The sequence below is a fragment of the Triturus cristatus genome, chromosome 12 (assembly GCF_964204655.1).
Source record: "Triturus cristatus chromosome 12, aTriCri1.1, whole genome shotgun sequence".
Classification (NCBI taxonomy): domain Eukaryota; kingdom Metazoa; phylum Chordata; class Amphibia; order Caudata; family Salamandridae; genus Triturus; species Triturus cristatus.
This window is the reverse complement of record NC_140595.1, coordinates 638,123,424-638,136,509: the sequence shown is the minus strand read 5'-3', so window position 1 is coordinate 638,136,509 and position 13,086 is coordinate 638,123,424. Positions and strand designations below refer to the sequence as shown.

The following is a 13,086-nucleotide window of genomic DNA, read 5'->3' as shown; positions in this document are numbered from 1 at the left end:
CTGACTAGGTGTGTGAGTAACTCCATGGATGAGTGGTGGTGTGTGAGTGTCTGAATAGGTGTATGAGTGCATATGATAGTGTTGTATTGATGAGCGACTGCATGTATAAGTGATTGTATGGGTGAATAGGTGGATGTGTGTGTAGACCTAGGAATCAGTGAGTGCATATGTAGTAACTGGTATTGGGATCTCGATGGTTTCGAAAATGGTAGTCTGTATTTTACAGTGGGTGTATAAAAGGTTATATTAGACTGTGAGGAGGTGCATCAGATTTTCATGTGGATGGTGTCATCAGTGATGTCATCTGTGATGTCACTGACCATGCCATGAATGATGTAATATGTGACGTCATGAGCAGTGCATTGCGGGGGCGTGAGTTATAGTTAGCTGAACTAACTAGAACGGTGGAATTTCTATGGTTTTGTACGAGTGAAATGTCCAACTAACTATAACGTCCCTGAAACCTATGTTTTTTTCAGTGAATTTCAAAGGTTTTTTAAATGCTCATTTCCAACTATAACGTCTGTAAAACCTATGGTTTTTTCAGTGAATTTCAAAGGTTTTTTAAATATTAAACTACTATTCTGCTATTTGTCATTAGTACTGTTTTTTCTAACTTTTCCACTACAGAAAAGTCGGCTCGCAAAAGCACAGCAGCATACTGGCTCGCAGAGGGAGAGCTGTAGTCTGTCTCGCAGAGGCAGACCAACGGGCCAACAGACCTGCTGGCTGAGACACAGCTACGAGCTAACGGGCTGGCTTGCAGAGGTACCGCTGCGGGCCTGAGCTGCGACCCGACGGGCTGACTCGCAGAGGGGAGAGTGACAGGCCTGCTAGCACAGACACAGCTACGAGCTAACGAGGTAGCTCGCAGAGGTAGAGCTGCGGGCCCAACGGCTCGCAGATGCAGAGCTGCGAGCCGATGGACTGGCTTCTAAAGGCATAGCCGCGACCTGGTGATGTGGGGAGAGGAAGCGTAAAAGGGGTATCTCGCACAGACAGACCTGCGGGATATTTTCACTGTTGCCTCGCAGAGGTAGAACTACGGACCCGATGCCTTGTAGAGGGAGAGATGCGAGCTGACAGCCCGAGTCACAAAATGGCTGACAGCTCGCAGACGCAGAGCTGCGAGCCGACAGACTGGCTTCTAAAGGCAGAGCCACAAGCTGGTGATGTGGGGAGAGGGAGCGTAAAAGGGGTATCTCGCACAAACAAAGCTGCGGTATATTTTCAGTGTTGCCTCGCAGAGGTAGAACTACGGACCCGATGCCTTGTAGAGGGAGTGATGCGAGCTAATGGACTGAATCACATAATGGCTGCCAACACTACCTAGTTTCAACAGTTCGTAGCCAATGAGTCACAAGCTCGTGCCCATAACACCTCAGCCAATCAGATGTCAGAATTCTCAAATATTGATATCTGTAAAATTTGATATTTCTCAAAAACTACTGAACGGATTTACCCCATTTAACAAAAGTGTACTTTCTGGACCAAGACCTTTTTCCCTGCCAAATTTGGCATAATTCCGTTCAGCAGTTTGACCTGTAGCCTTGTCTAAAGTTTCCTATGGAAATTGCATGGAGAAAACACGTTTTGGGACCCCCCTTTTTTCTTAGCCCCCCTTGACGAATCACCCCCAAACTTTCAGGATAGGATCTGACCTGAAAAGAGGAACCTTTTGGAAAATTTCGTAAAGATTCGTCAAACGGCGCAAAAGTTCTAAGCACATAAAAAAAATACTTTTCCTATGGAAAGGTGGGCCTAACTACTGGCGACTGCCAGTAGGGTGGGTAGATATATATATATATATATATATCAAAGCTACCAGGTGTGGAGCACTCTCGGACAAAGGATTTTATTTCAACAAGCAAATGCATTTCGGCATTTTCGCCTTCTTCAGTGCTTTTCGTAATGGCATGCAAATACAGCGCTTCATTTAAAATAAGTCCAAGTTGATTTGATTGGACCACCACAGTGACGTAGCAAGTGACGAAGGACTGCAACACTCCTTGACCCAAATGCCAAATACGCTGGCTGCCATGTCTGTGTATGTTGATTACAGTTTGAACCTTGAGGCACATTTCGTTTTTCTTAGATTTACTACATTTTTTGCAGTCTCTCATAGACAATCTGTAAATTTATCTTCTATAGAGGAAAAACGAAAGTGCAAGATGTCCCTTTTATCATGGCTCGATATTAGCAGTCTCAAGTCAATTGCATGGCCTCTGTGTCTCCCAGCACAGCGCGATGATAGCCACTTCTCTGTCCCTCGCCCAACCGTTGTGTAGAATTCAAATTAGCCCACAAGTAATTTGAATTCTACACAAATATATAGAAGATAAATTTACAGATTGTCTATAGAGACTGCAAAAAATGTAGTAAATCTAAGAAAAACGAAATGTGCCTCAAGGTTCAAACTGTAATCAACATACACAGACATGGCAGCCAGCGTATTTGGCATTTGGGTCAAGGAGTGTTGCAGTCCTTCGTCACTTGCTACGTCACTGTGGTGGTCCAATCAAATCAACTTGGACTTATTTTAAATGAAGCGCTGTATTTGCATGCCATTACGAAAAGCACTGAAGAAGGCGAAAATGCCGAAATGCATTTGCTTGTTGAAATAAAATCCTTTGTCCCGAGAGTGCTCCACACCTGGTAGCTTTGATGTTTTACGTGATCTCACCTTCACGCTAGTGGATTATTGCACCCGCCCTGGAGTTCGGCAGCGTTGGTGAGACTTGGAAGCTGTGATTTAATTACTGCCTGAACCGCCGTTGTGTAGCTGAATGTTTCCCTATCGGCCAGGAGGCCGTCAATTATTGAATTGGAGGTATGGAGTCATACAGACTTTTACTTGTGGGCTAATTTGAATTCTACACAACGGTTGGGCGAGGGACAGAGAAGTGGCTATCATCGCGCTGTGCTGGGAGACACAGAGGCCATGCAATTGACTTGAGACTGCTAATATCGAGCCATGAGAAAAGGGACATCTTGCACTTTCGTTTTTCCTCTATAGAAGATAAATTTACAGATTGTCTATGAGAGACTGCAAAAAATGTAGTAAATCTAAGAAAAACGAAATGTGCCTCAAGGTTCAAACTGTAATCAACATACACAGACATGGAAGCCAGCGTATTTGGCATTTGGGTCAAGGAGTGTTGCAGTCCTTCGTCACTTGCTACGTCACTGTGGTGGTCCAATCAAATCAACTTGGACTTATTTTAAATGAAGCGCTGTATTTGCATGCCATTACGAAAAGCACTGAAGAAGGCGAAAATGCCGAAATGCATTTGCTTGTTGAAATAAAATCCTTTGTCCCGAGAGTGCTCCACACCTGGTAGCTTTGATGTTTTACGTGATCTCACCTTCACGCTAGTGGATTATTGCACCCGCCCTGGAGTTCGGCAGCGTTGGTGAGACTTGGAAGCTGTGATATATATATATATATCCACATCTCAAGGTTTGCCCCAAAGGAAGAGCCTCAAACAGGTAGGTGATTCTCCATCTCTTTAATCATGAAAGCTAAAGTTGAATGAGGCAGAAAGCGGCAACAGTCATTTCAAATGCCAGACGCGTTTCGAGTTGTCCTCTTAATCATTGGCAATGTCCGCAGCTGGAGACAGAAGTGTGCTACTTATTGAAAATACCGCCCTAGTGGGAGTGGTCACTTGCGTGGCTTCATGGTATTTGTAGTTAACACACCAATATCGCTGCAGTGAGCCTGTCTTCAAGTTGCGGAAACCACGCAAGTGACCACTCCCACTAGGGCGGTATTTTCAATGATTAAGAGGACAACTCGAAACGCGTCTGGCATTTGAAATGACTGTTGCCGCTTTCTGCCTCGTTCAACTACAGCTTTCATGATTAAAGAGATGGAGAATCACCTACCTGTTTGAGGCTCTTCCTTTGGGGCAAACCTTGAGATGTGGATATATATATATCACTCAACAAGGTTGCCCACAATGAAGACGCCTGCACACAAGGAGTTTTCACCCTTTTCTTGTTGACAGCAGCCGAGTCAGCATACCACCTTGACTATATCTTAAAATGCCATGCCTGACGCGTTTCGGAAATCCATGTGTCCTTGTTCACAGGCTTGCAGCAAAGCAACAACAGCCCTGATGTGGAACACCTGATAAATACTGTCCAAGTGCCGCCCCAGTGGGCGTTGGCAGAATTGCCTCCTGGTACTTGTGGTTCCACATAATATCCACCCCAAGTGGGTGCTGCTGTGTTGAAAGTCTCTTACCCCAGTGGGTTAAATTCAGGTGAGAACACTGCTCCTGCTGCCCTTATCCTCAGGCAATAATGGCCCACTCGTTCTTTCAACGCTCGTGATTACGAGCGCTGCAGAGCCACCTACTCAGTAGCGGTGCGTCTTCGCGACTGGACTGGCCACTAAACATCAATCAACAAGGTTGCCCTCAATAAAGACACCTGCACACAAGGAGTTGTCACCCTTTTATTGTCGACAGCAGCAGAGTCAGCATACTACCTTGACTAGATCTTAAAATGCCACGCCCAACGCGTTTCTGACATCCATGTGTCCTTGTTCACAGGCTTGCAACAAAGAAACAACAGCCATGATGTTGAACACCTGATAAATACTGTCCAAGCGGGGAGGGAGAACTCAGTGGGTCCGGTTGAAACCAGATTACAGAAACTAGGATGTAACAAGGAGTAGTGTGTGTGTGTCGGGAACAGAATGGGTGGGAAAAGGGCCAAGGGAGGATCTGGGTCTGACCAGATTACAAAAACCAAAAATGTGATGAATAGAGTAAGCATTATCATATGATAGTACTAGACTGCACGCGGTACAGTTTGTAGGCCTAGATACAACTTAAGTTGTCTGTTGGCAACAGACTTATTGTATCCAATGTAGACTTTGAGTTCACCCCTTGCTCATGATTTGATTGCTTTCTTGTCTATCGCAGTTTCATTATATTTCATATTACATGTATGCTGAATAGAGTGTGCTCAATTAAGGCTCCTGAATGAAAAAACAGATACCGATAGCATCTTAATACAGCCCATCCCAAGACATCACCGCTACTGTCATCCCACTAAGTATCTAGAATGCATTTTCAAGCAATACCATATGTCGTGACTCAGGCCAGGTAAATAGCAGCGGAATGCAGATCATGTAGAAAGGCCACACTATGAAAGCTTAGTTTGCAACCTTCATCCTTTTCACCTGCTTATGACTAATTTTTAATAGGGGTGCCCCTCCAACCACCCCACCTCCGCCTTTACTTTTTAATGGGAAACACCTCCTTACAACTTGTCCGTCCTCATGTCATTTTGTTATATATATATATATATATATATATATATATATATATATATATATATATATATATATATATATCTCGAGTTACCACTCGAGGTGCTTCCAGCTCCCGGAATAGAAACGGACAACTGCAAATAGCTGGTTTGTAATGCCGTGATAGCGTTTTATTTTTCAAATAGCGGTGCAATTCGGTCAGACGCGTTTCGGCCAACGCAGTGGCCTTGATCACATGGGCGCGTTATTTTTATAACATCAAGTGAAAACACAGCAATGAGAATGAAGTGACATATTTACTGGCGGTGGAGTGACATGTTTACTGGCGGTGGAGTGACATATTTACTGGCAGTGGAGTCACAGCAGCAGAGTAGCTGCTCATTCGTCAACTGACTGAATAACTTTTAACCAAACACTGGTGTTTCGGGGAATCATTGATTCAGATTTTCCTTTTTACTAACTAAACCTATCTACATGAGTACAAGGAGGTGGACTTCATTGTAACAGCAGTAAAATATGGCACTCAAGAAAAACAGTGAGAAATTAATACATGTGGGATCACATGCAAAGCTACTCCAACATCAGGGCAGACATTAAAATAGAACCAGTAAGAAGTCAGATAGTGGGTATTCACCAATGAGATTAGTTTAGGTACCCCAGGAGGAGAAGGAGACCGAGAAAGACTGGCATCAGATATATTCCCTCCATGAGCAGATATGACTTGCTTGTATCTAGAAAGTCAGTGCTTAATCTGTGCATGTGGTTTTCTGTGTTGTCAATAGCAGCTGCGGACCGTCCTAATGGGCGAAGGGGCCATGCCCCCTCACCTTTTGCCCCAAAACGAAGAGTGTCTGTCAGGGTGAACAAAGGTCAGTCTGACAGTCTTCTTGCTCAGGTCAGGCAGCCTGAAGATAGACATGCGCAGGCTCCTGGCTGCCTGAGGTGAACTTTGCCAGGGCTGAAGATTTCACAGCTCTCTTGGGCATGATCTTTTTAGCCTGGTAAAGCACCTTGAGGCCATCCACCTCGTGACGAGGAGGAGCGTCACCGATTGCCACGACCTGGGTGCTTCAGTTCTAAGCCCTGGAGTGACCAGGGCTGTGTCAATAACCAATATCTCGTCACAGAGTGGGGTGTGGTCAGCAACTCTTTTTTACCTCATCCTATTCTGTGATGCGTAGGGATTGCTGCCTTCCCTCATTGGCTGACTTGATCAGCCAATGAGGAAAGGCAGCAGTACCAACCCTCCTGGGACCTCGGAAGCAGAGCTGCGCAGGTAAGTGTGGTTTTAAAACAAATGTTTGGTGCATGCAGGCGTGCATGAATATTTGGGAGTGAGAAGGTGTGTGTGGGTGTGTGTGTGTGTGTGTGTGTGGTGTGGTGTGTGTGTGGTGTGTGTGTGTGTGGGGGGGGGGGGGTGTGGTGTGTGTGTGTGGGGGGGGGGTGTGGTGTGTGTGTGGGGGTGTGTGGGTGTGTGTGTGTGTGTGGTGGGGTGTGTGGGTGTGTGTGTGGTGGGGTGTGTGTGGTGTGGTGGGGTGTGTGGTGTGTGTGTGTGGTGGGGTGTGTGGTGTGTGTGTGTGGGGGGGGGTGTGGTGTGTGTGTGGGGGTGTGTGGGTGTGTGTGGGTGTGTGTGTGTGTGTGTGGTGTGTGTGGTGGGGTGTGTGGGTGTGTGTGTGGTGGGGTGTGTGGGTGTGTGTGTGGTGGGGTGTGTGTGTGTGGTGGGGTGTGTGGTGTGTGTGTGTGGTGGGGTGTGTGGTGTGTGTGTGTGGTGGGGTGTGTGTGTGTGTGTGTGTGGTGGGGTGTGTGGTGTGTGTGTGGTGGGGGGGTGGTGGTGGTGTGTGTGTGGGGGGGGGGTGGTGGTGGTGTGTGTGTGGGGGGGGTGTGGTGTGTGTGTGTGGGGGGGGTGTGGTGTGTGTGTGTGGTGGGGTGTGTGGTGTGTGTGTGGTGGGGTGTGTGGTGTGTGTGTGTGGTGGGGTGTGTGTGTGTGGTGGGGTGTGTGTGTGTGTGGTGGGGTGTGTGGTGTGTGTGTGGTGGGGTGTGTGGTGTGTGTGTGTGGTGGGGTGTGTGGTGTGTGTGTGGTGGGGGGTGGTGGTGGTGTGTGTGTGGGGGGGGTGTGGTGTGTGTGTGGGGGTGTGTGGTGTGGTGTGGTGTGGTGTGGTGTGGTGTGTGTGTGTGTGTCTCCCATTTGCCCCCCCTCCCTCCTAAAAGTACCGGCCTCCACTTGGCAACAGCACTTATTTTACAAACCAGAACTTAATTTACATTATCAGACTTTAACGGTGTGCAAGAGCGAGGAAGGCAGAAACCTGACAAAGAGAAAAATCGGAATATAGTGACAAAGGGAGAACGCAGAGCTCAAATATAACCTGCAGGAGTGAGATAATTACATGGAAACGTAGGGTGGAAAAAAGGGAACTAGGTTGAATCGGGACTAGGCAAACTTGCAACACTGGAAACGAGTGCCCCCGAAATTTTTTGGGACTACGCACATATTTATTTTGTACAAATTAAGCACTATAGAAGCTCGGTTTACAACCACTTCCTGACAAGCGATAACAAGAGAATTTAAAATACTCACAGTTTGAGGAAGGAACATCCGTCGGCAACTTACGCTGCAAAAAAAAGAAACGACACAAATGAAACAAAATGCGAAGTAGGCAATTTCACAAAGCAAGCATTATCCAGGCATTACTCATGAAATATCTTCGCAAATATACACTTATACAACAAAGAGCACGGGCAGCATACAAAGTACGTTAGAAAGAAGACACCATGGAAACTCATTGGGAAAAAAAATTCTGATACCTAAAAATAGGCCCACTGAAATTATGCAGCAGGAGAGGCCCAAATTATGCAGTGGGGGTTGAGTAAATTTTGCAGCAAGAAAAGGCAAATTATACTGCAAATTATGTAATAGTATTAACTTCGTTATTTCATAATTTTTAGGTCGAGCCTGGGAAGCACATGAGCTGCTCTGCGAGGCATGCTGCAATGGAGTATGGAATTCAAGCCCCGCCTACTCTCCGCCCATATTTGTCATTGGCTTGTGTCATTGTCCTTCGTAAATGCTGACTTCTGATTTGTTAATAGACTTGTTAGTCCCTCCTTAGTACCGCCTTGTCTACATTTGTAATTTCCCATGAGGACTAGCCCTTTTACTTCAGTTGTTACACAGTATGTCTTATTTAGTCTGTAAGCACTATTTTCTTTAATGCGTTTCTCCTACTACAGTCACAACATGCTTTCCTGCAACATTCAGCACGCCATGCGTGCCTTCACAGGGTGCTTTTTTTTGGTAAAACGCCCCATACCACGCTTTCACTTTAAAATCGGCCACGGACCTTTTACACACGGCTCGTCTAAAAAAATTGGCGTGGCCTCGGTCAACATGAAAGCGCAGCATGGGGGGCTTGTAAACAAGCATTTGCAATGCAATTGGTCTTGCATTTTAGAAACTTTGACCTATTGGTATTGTAAATGACAATGCTTTTTATTATTACAGATTTTTTAAACAAATAAATAAAAGGCTTTGTCATTTACAATGCCAATAGCTCATAATCTCGCAATTGCGAGACCTACTGCAATGCAAATGCTTGTTAGACTTGGTAACATACATTGTCTTGGCATTGGTTGCACCTCATTCGCACCATTTTAATACCCAAATATACAGGGTGTAGCTGGGTCAGTAAGATTGGGGGTGTGAGCTTCAGATTTTTCAATAATGTCAAAATACAGGATTACACCACAAGCAGGACGTTTGAGAGGGGCTTAAGGGACAGTAAAAAGACATAGGAATTGGGATTGTTAGGGGTACTACTGAGGGAAATAATATATTGTAGAATAACCCACATTTTTTAGGACTTTCAAACAGAGAGGGAGAGAGTGTGTGCGTTTTTGTCTTTGTGCATGTTAAAAGTTGTGGCGAAATCCAACAGACACTTCAGCATCTTAGACTGAAAGCACCTGTACCCAAGTATTTATAGAAAATGCATTTATTACAGGGGTGTAACACCCCAAACACCCCTCCTGAAGCTACACTTCTGGAAATATAGCAATAAGCAACAAAAAGGTGACCAGTCCAGCTTTACAAAGGGCCCTTCAGTGTACAGCAACACGTGTCACTGCATTTTTAGTAACTTTTGAACTGTTTGAGCTAGAAACAATTTTTTGTTGTTAAAATCAGCAGATTATGCAGCAGAGGATGGATTTTGTGGCAGTGCGGCAAATCATAATCATGCAAAAATCACCACGGCCTCAAAATCGCTTCATTCAAGTTGCCATGCCCAAGAGGGAACGGATACTACATTGAAAAGCCTAACAAGGTGCTTTAGGGGGCACTATCAAAAATGTTAACCGGAAACCACTAGGGAGCGTTTCATACAACACTAAAGAAGGGAGCCACAAAGGCGGTCATATGGAAACACAGAAAAACACCAAAACATGACAAGTGACAAACATGACATACTAGAGCAAGTGAGCACTGCAAGGCAGCAGCCAGAAGCCAGGAATCCCAAGAGGTGAAGTAATAAATGGTACTAGAAACTCAGTGCACTGACAGCAGGAGTGAGACACAGCAACTGCGAGGTAGGCCTGGTATGAAGAATCAAAAAAGTAGCAGGCCAGAAGAACGCTTTCAATAGCCCAGCCTGAAGCTGGAGCCAGCCACTCTCTGCTCATACACTGCAGTGGAACCTCGCCCTCCTCATCATGGTTGATGGGATTCACAGATTACTCGTTTTGATGCTTTCAGTAGTAAGTCTGAATCTTGCTTTCCCTCTTTTTTGTTTTTTTACACCTAGCGCAAACTCGACCCGAAGGAATTGAAGCGTGTTACATGAGCACCAGCTACGTTACACAGGTACACATTCATTTTTTTTTTTAGGCACTGGGAGATTAAGGGCCTGATTATGAGTTTGGCGGTCCCACCTCTGCTCTTGCATCAGCTTCAGATTCCCCGTCACCAACTAGGCGGTCAACCCGCCCTATTACGATGCTGTCGGTTTGCTATTTTGAAAGACAGCTGGAGCACCGCCAACACGGACAGCCATTCGCAGACTGCCTCAATGGCGGTCAGGGAAGAGCAGCTGTCATAGGTCGGTACAGAGAAGTTTCACCGCCATCTGAATTACAAGTTGTATTTCCGACAAGCTGACCGTGACGGTGGGACCACCTGCTTCGGAGTCAGCATGATCAAAGGATTTGGAGTGTATACTCACCCATTTCCTTTTCTTATCTTCAGTCTCTAACATGGATCCCTTATTCCAGGTCCCCCCTTCACAGCAATATCTTGATCCTGAAGAAATTACACTGTTGGCGCCGAAATCCAGGTTAGTCCATTTTGAAGTATTTACCAATTGACTGGGCACATATGGTCCAGACTCCAGCAATGGGAAAAGTACTCGTAGTAGGTATTTTTTCAGGTGTCATGGATATGTGTACACAGCAGTCAGAATATACATATCTGCATCACCATATATGAAAAAATATACACCGCTGTTAGAAATACCACCACGGGCCCAGAGTGAACATCGTTGTACAGCGAGTGGGAGACCACTACGGCGGCGGTCTTCTTGGGACCGCTGCCTCAACGGTACGGTGGTAAGACCACCAAACTCGTAATCAGGCCCTAAGTGATTTGGCCAGAATCAAAGGATGTTGAGCCAACGCCGAGACTTGTACCTGGTGCCCCAGTTCCAAAGTTGGCAGCTCTGGTTGTTACACCACATCCTCCTCCCCCTCTCACAACTGGACCTATTTGTAGACTGTGATAACAGTGTTAATTCCAAATTGGGAGCCATGCTCCCCACCGGGAGTGAATTTCAGTGAAGGATGCAGCTGCAATAGAGGCCTCAGGGAATATTAGGTTTGGAGGAAAAACTGTCTCAAAACCAACAGTCTTTGTCCCCTGCAGTCCCAGATTTAAAATAAGGTCAAAATAAGAAGGGTGGTGGACTAGATGTAGGGGTAGCACAACTGACTATAACTCTACTATAAAGAGAGTCTGGTGCCATATACAAGCTGGTAAAATTAGAAATTACCACTAAAATGTAAAGTCTTCCTTGCAGTGCACCCTTTTTCAGATTGGTACAGCAAATGCTTGTTGGAAAATCTGTGTAGAACAATTACTCAACATCACTAAGAAATGTCACATCTATGTGGCCAAGCAGTTCTTATTTTCTGAGGGTGGTAGGGTCCAGCGAGCTGAAGAGTGTGGACAGAAGAACATGGAGACTCTGGAAACATCTCACCCCTTTCTTGTTTGATACAAACTTTCAAGCACCCGAAATAACGCATAGCAAGGATATAAATACTGCTCTATCAAGCCTTTGATATAGTTGCCCCTCTCAAACTCGCCTCATTCAGGCCCATCAGACACCATGCACCCAGGAATTCAGAGGAATTGAGGATTGAGAAAACGAACAGTAGAAGAGTAAAAACGAGGTGGCGTTCAACTAAATCCCCTTCAGATAATAAGGCATATAAACAAACGCTTGCTATCCACCATAGGAAAATCAGAGAAGCGCGTAGATCCCACATTATTAGCAAGGTTGATCAAGCCGGCAATTCTGTCAAAGAACCATTTAAGGTTCCTAAGGGATTCACCAAGTCGCATGCCTGCACATCTACTATTAGGGCCTCACAAGGACCCTGTGGCTCTTTTGCAGATCACTTCGAAGGGAAAGTTAATAAAACCTTTCAGAACTTTCTAATTTATCCCCGGAAGTAGAAGATTCTTCCACCTATAATTCACCACCACCTAATCTTACGCACCACTGGAGAGGTTTGCGACTATCTCCCATGAACAAGTGCAGGAGATACTTCTAAAAGTTATATCCGGCTCTTCTTTGGATCCTTGTCATCCTCACACAGTTGCCAGCCTGGCAGCCATACTTATGCCTTCCATCACGTCTCAATTTAATCAATCATTAGACTCTGCAAAATTCTACAGGCTTGGAAATCCGCTCAGGTCTCACCTTTTCTGAAGAAAACCATCACAGTTCCCAAAGACCTTCCCAACTAGCAGCCCATTTCCCTCCTCCCCCTTTTGGGCAAGGTTCTTAAGGGTCTTCTTAATAAACAGCTTACGTCCTACTTGGTGGAACATGGTATACTAGACCCCTCTCAATCTTGCTTGAGAGCCTTCCATAGTACGGAAACCACAGTGGTGGCAGTAGCTGACTCCATCAGACTTTCACTGGATGCTGGCACACCGGTTATGCTGGTATTACTCGATCTATCAGTCGCTTTTGACACGGTCTCTTATTCTATTCAGGTCCATAGGTTACATGAGTCAGGCATCTATGGCAACGCCTTGCACTGGTTACAGACGTTTTGGAAAATAGGACCCAGATGATCACACTTGATTCTTTTAAATCTCTAACTATGTCTGTAAATAAGAGGGTTCCTCTGGGTTCTTTTTTGAGCTCCACTTTGTTTAACATCTATGTGGCCCTCCTTGCTCAGATAGTCAATTCCTGCGGCTATGCGACCTTATCCTATGCGGACAATAGCCAACTAATCATTTCATTTGGGCAAGACTTTGAAGAAAAAAATATATATATATCAACTGCATGAGGAAAATAGCTGCTTGGATGACACGCAACTGTCTACAGCTTAATGGAGGCAAGACTGAGATTCTGCTGTTTGGGAAGGCTCAGGTCTTATGGTCGGCAGACTAGTGGCCACCTGAGCTGGGTCCTGCACCCTTTTCTAGGGGATCAGTTAAAAACCTCGGTACCATGGTGGATGATAACTTTTCTATGAAAGAACATGTTCGGTTTGCCTGTGGCACTTGTTTTGCC

General features: G+C 45.4%; 1 protein-coding gene across 4 annotated transcripts in view; it reads right to left on the bottom strand.

The window, feature by feature from the left end:
- Positions 1–13,086, bottom strand: part of KIAA0513 (KIAA0513 ortholog) — a 486,466-nt gene that overhangs the window by 309,727 nt on the left and 163,653 nt on the right. For all 4 annotated transcript variants that reach the window (XM_085639337.1, XM_085639336.1, XM_085639334.1 and 1 more), the window contains exon 2: positions 7,863–7,896. The gene's annotated coding sequence lies outside the window, so the exon portion shown is untranslated. The remainder of the gene's footprint in view (positions 1–7,862; positions 7,897–13,086) is intronic.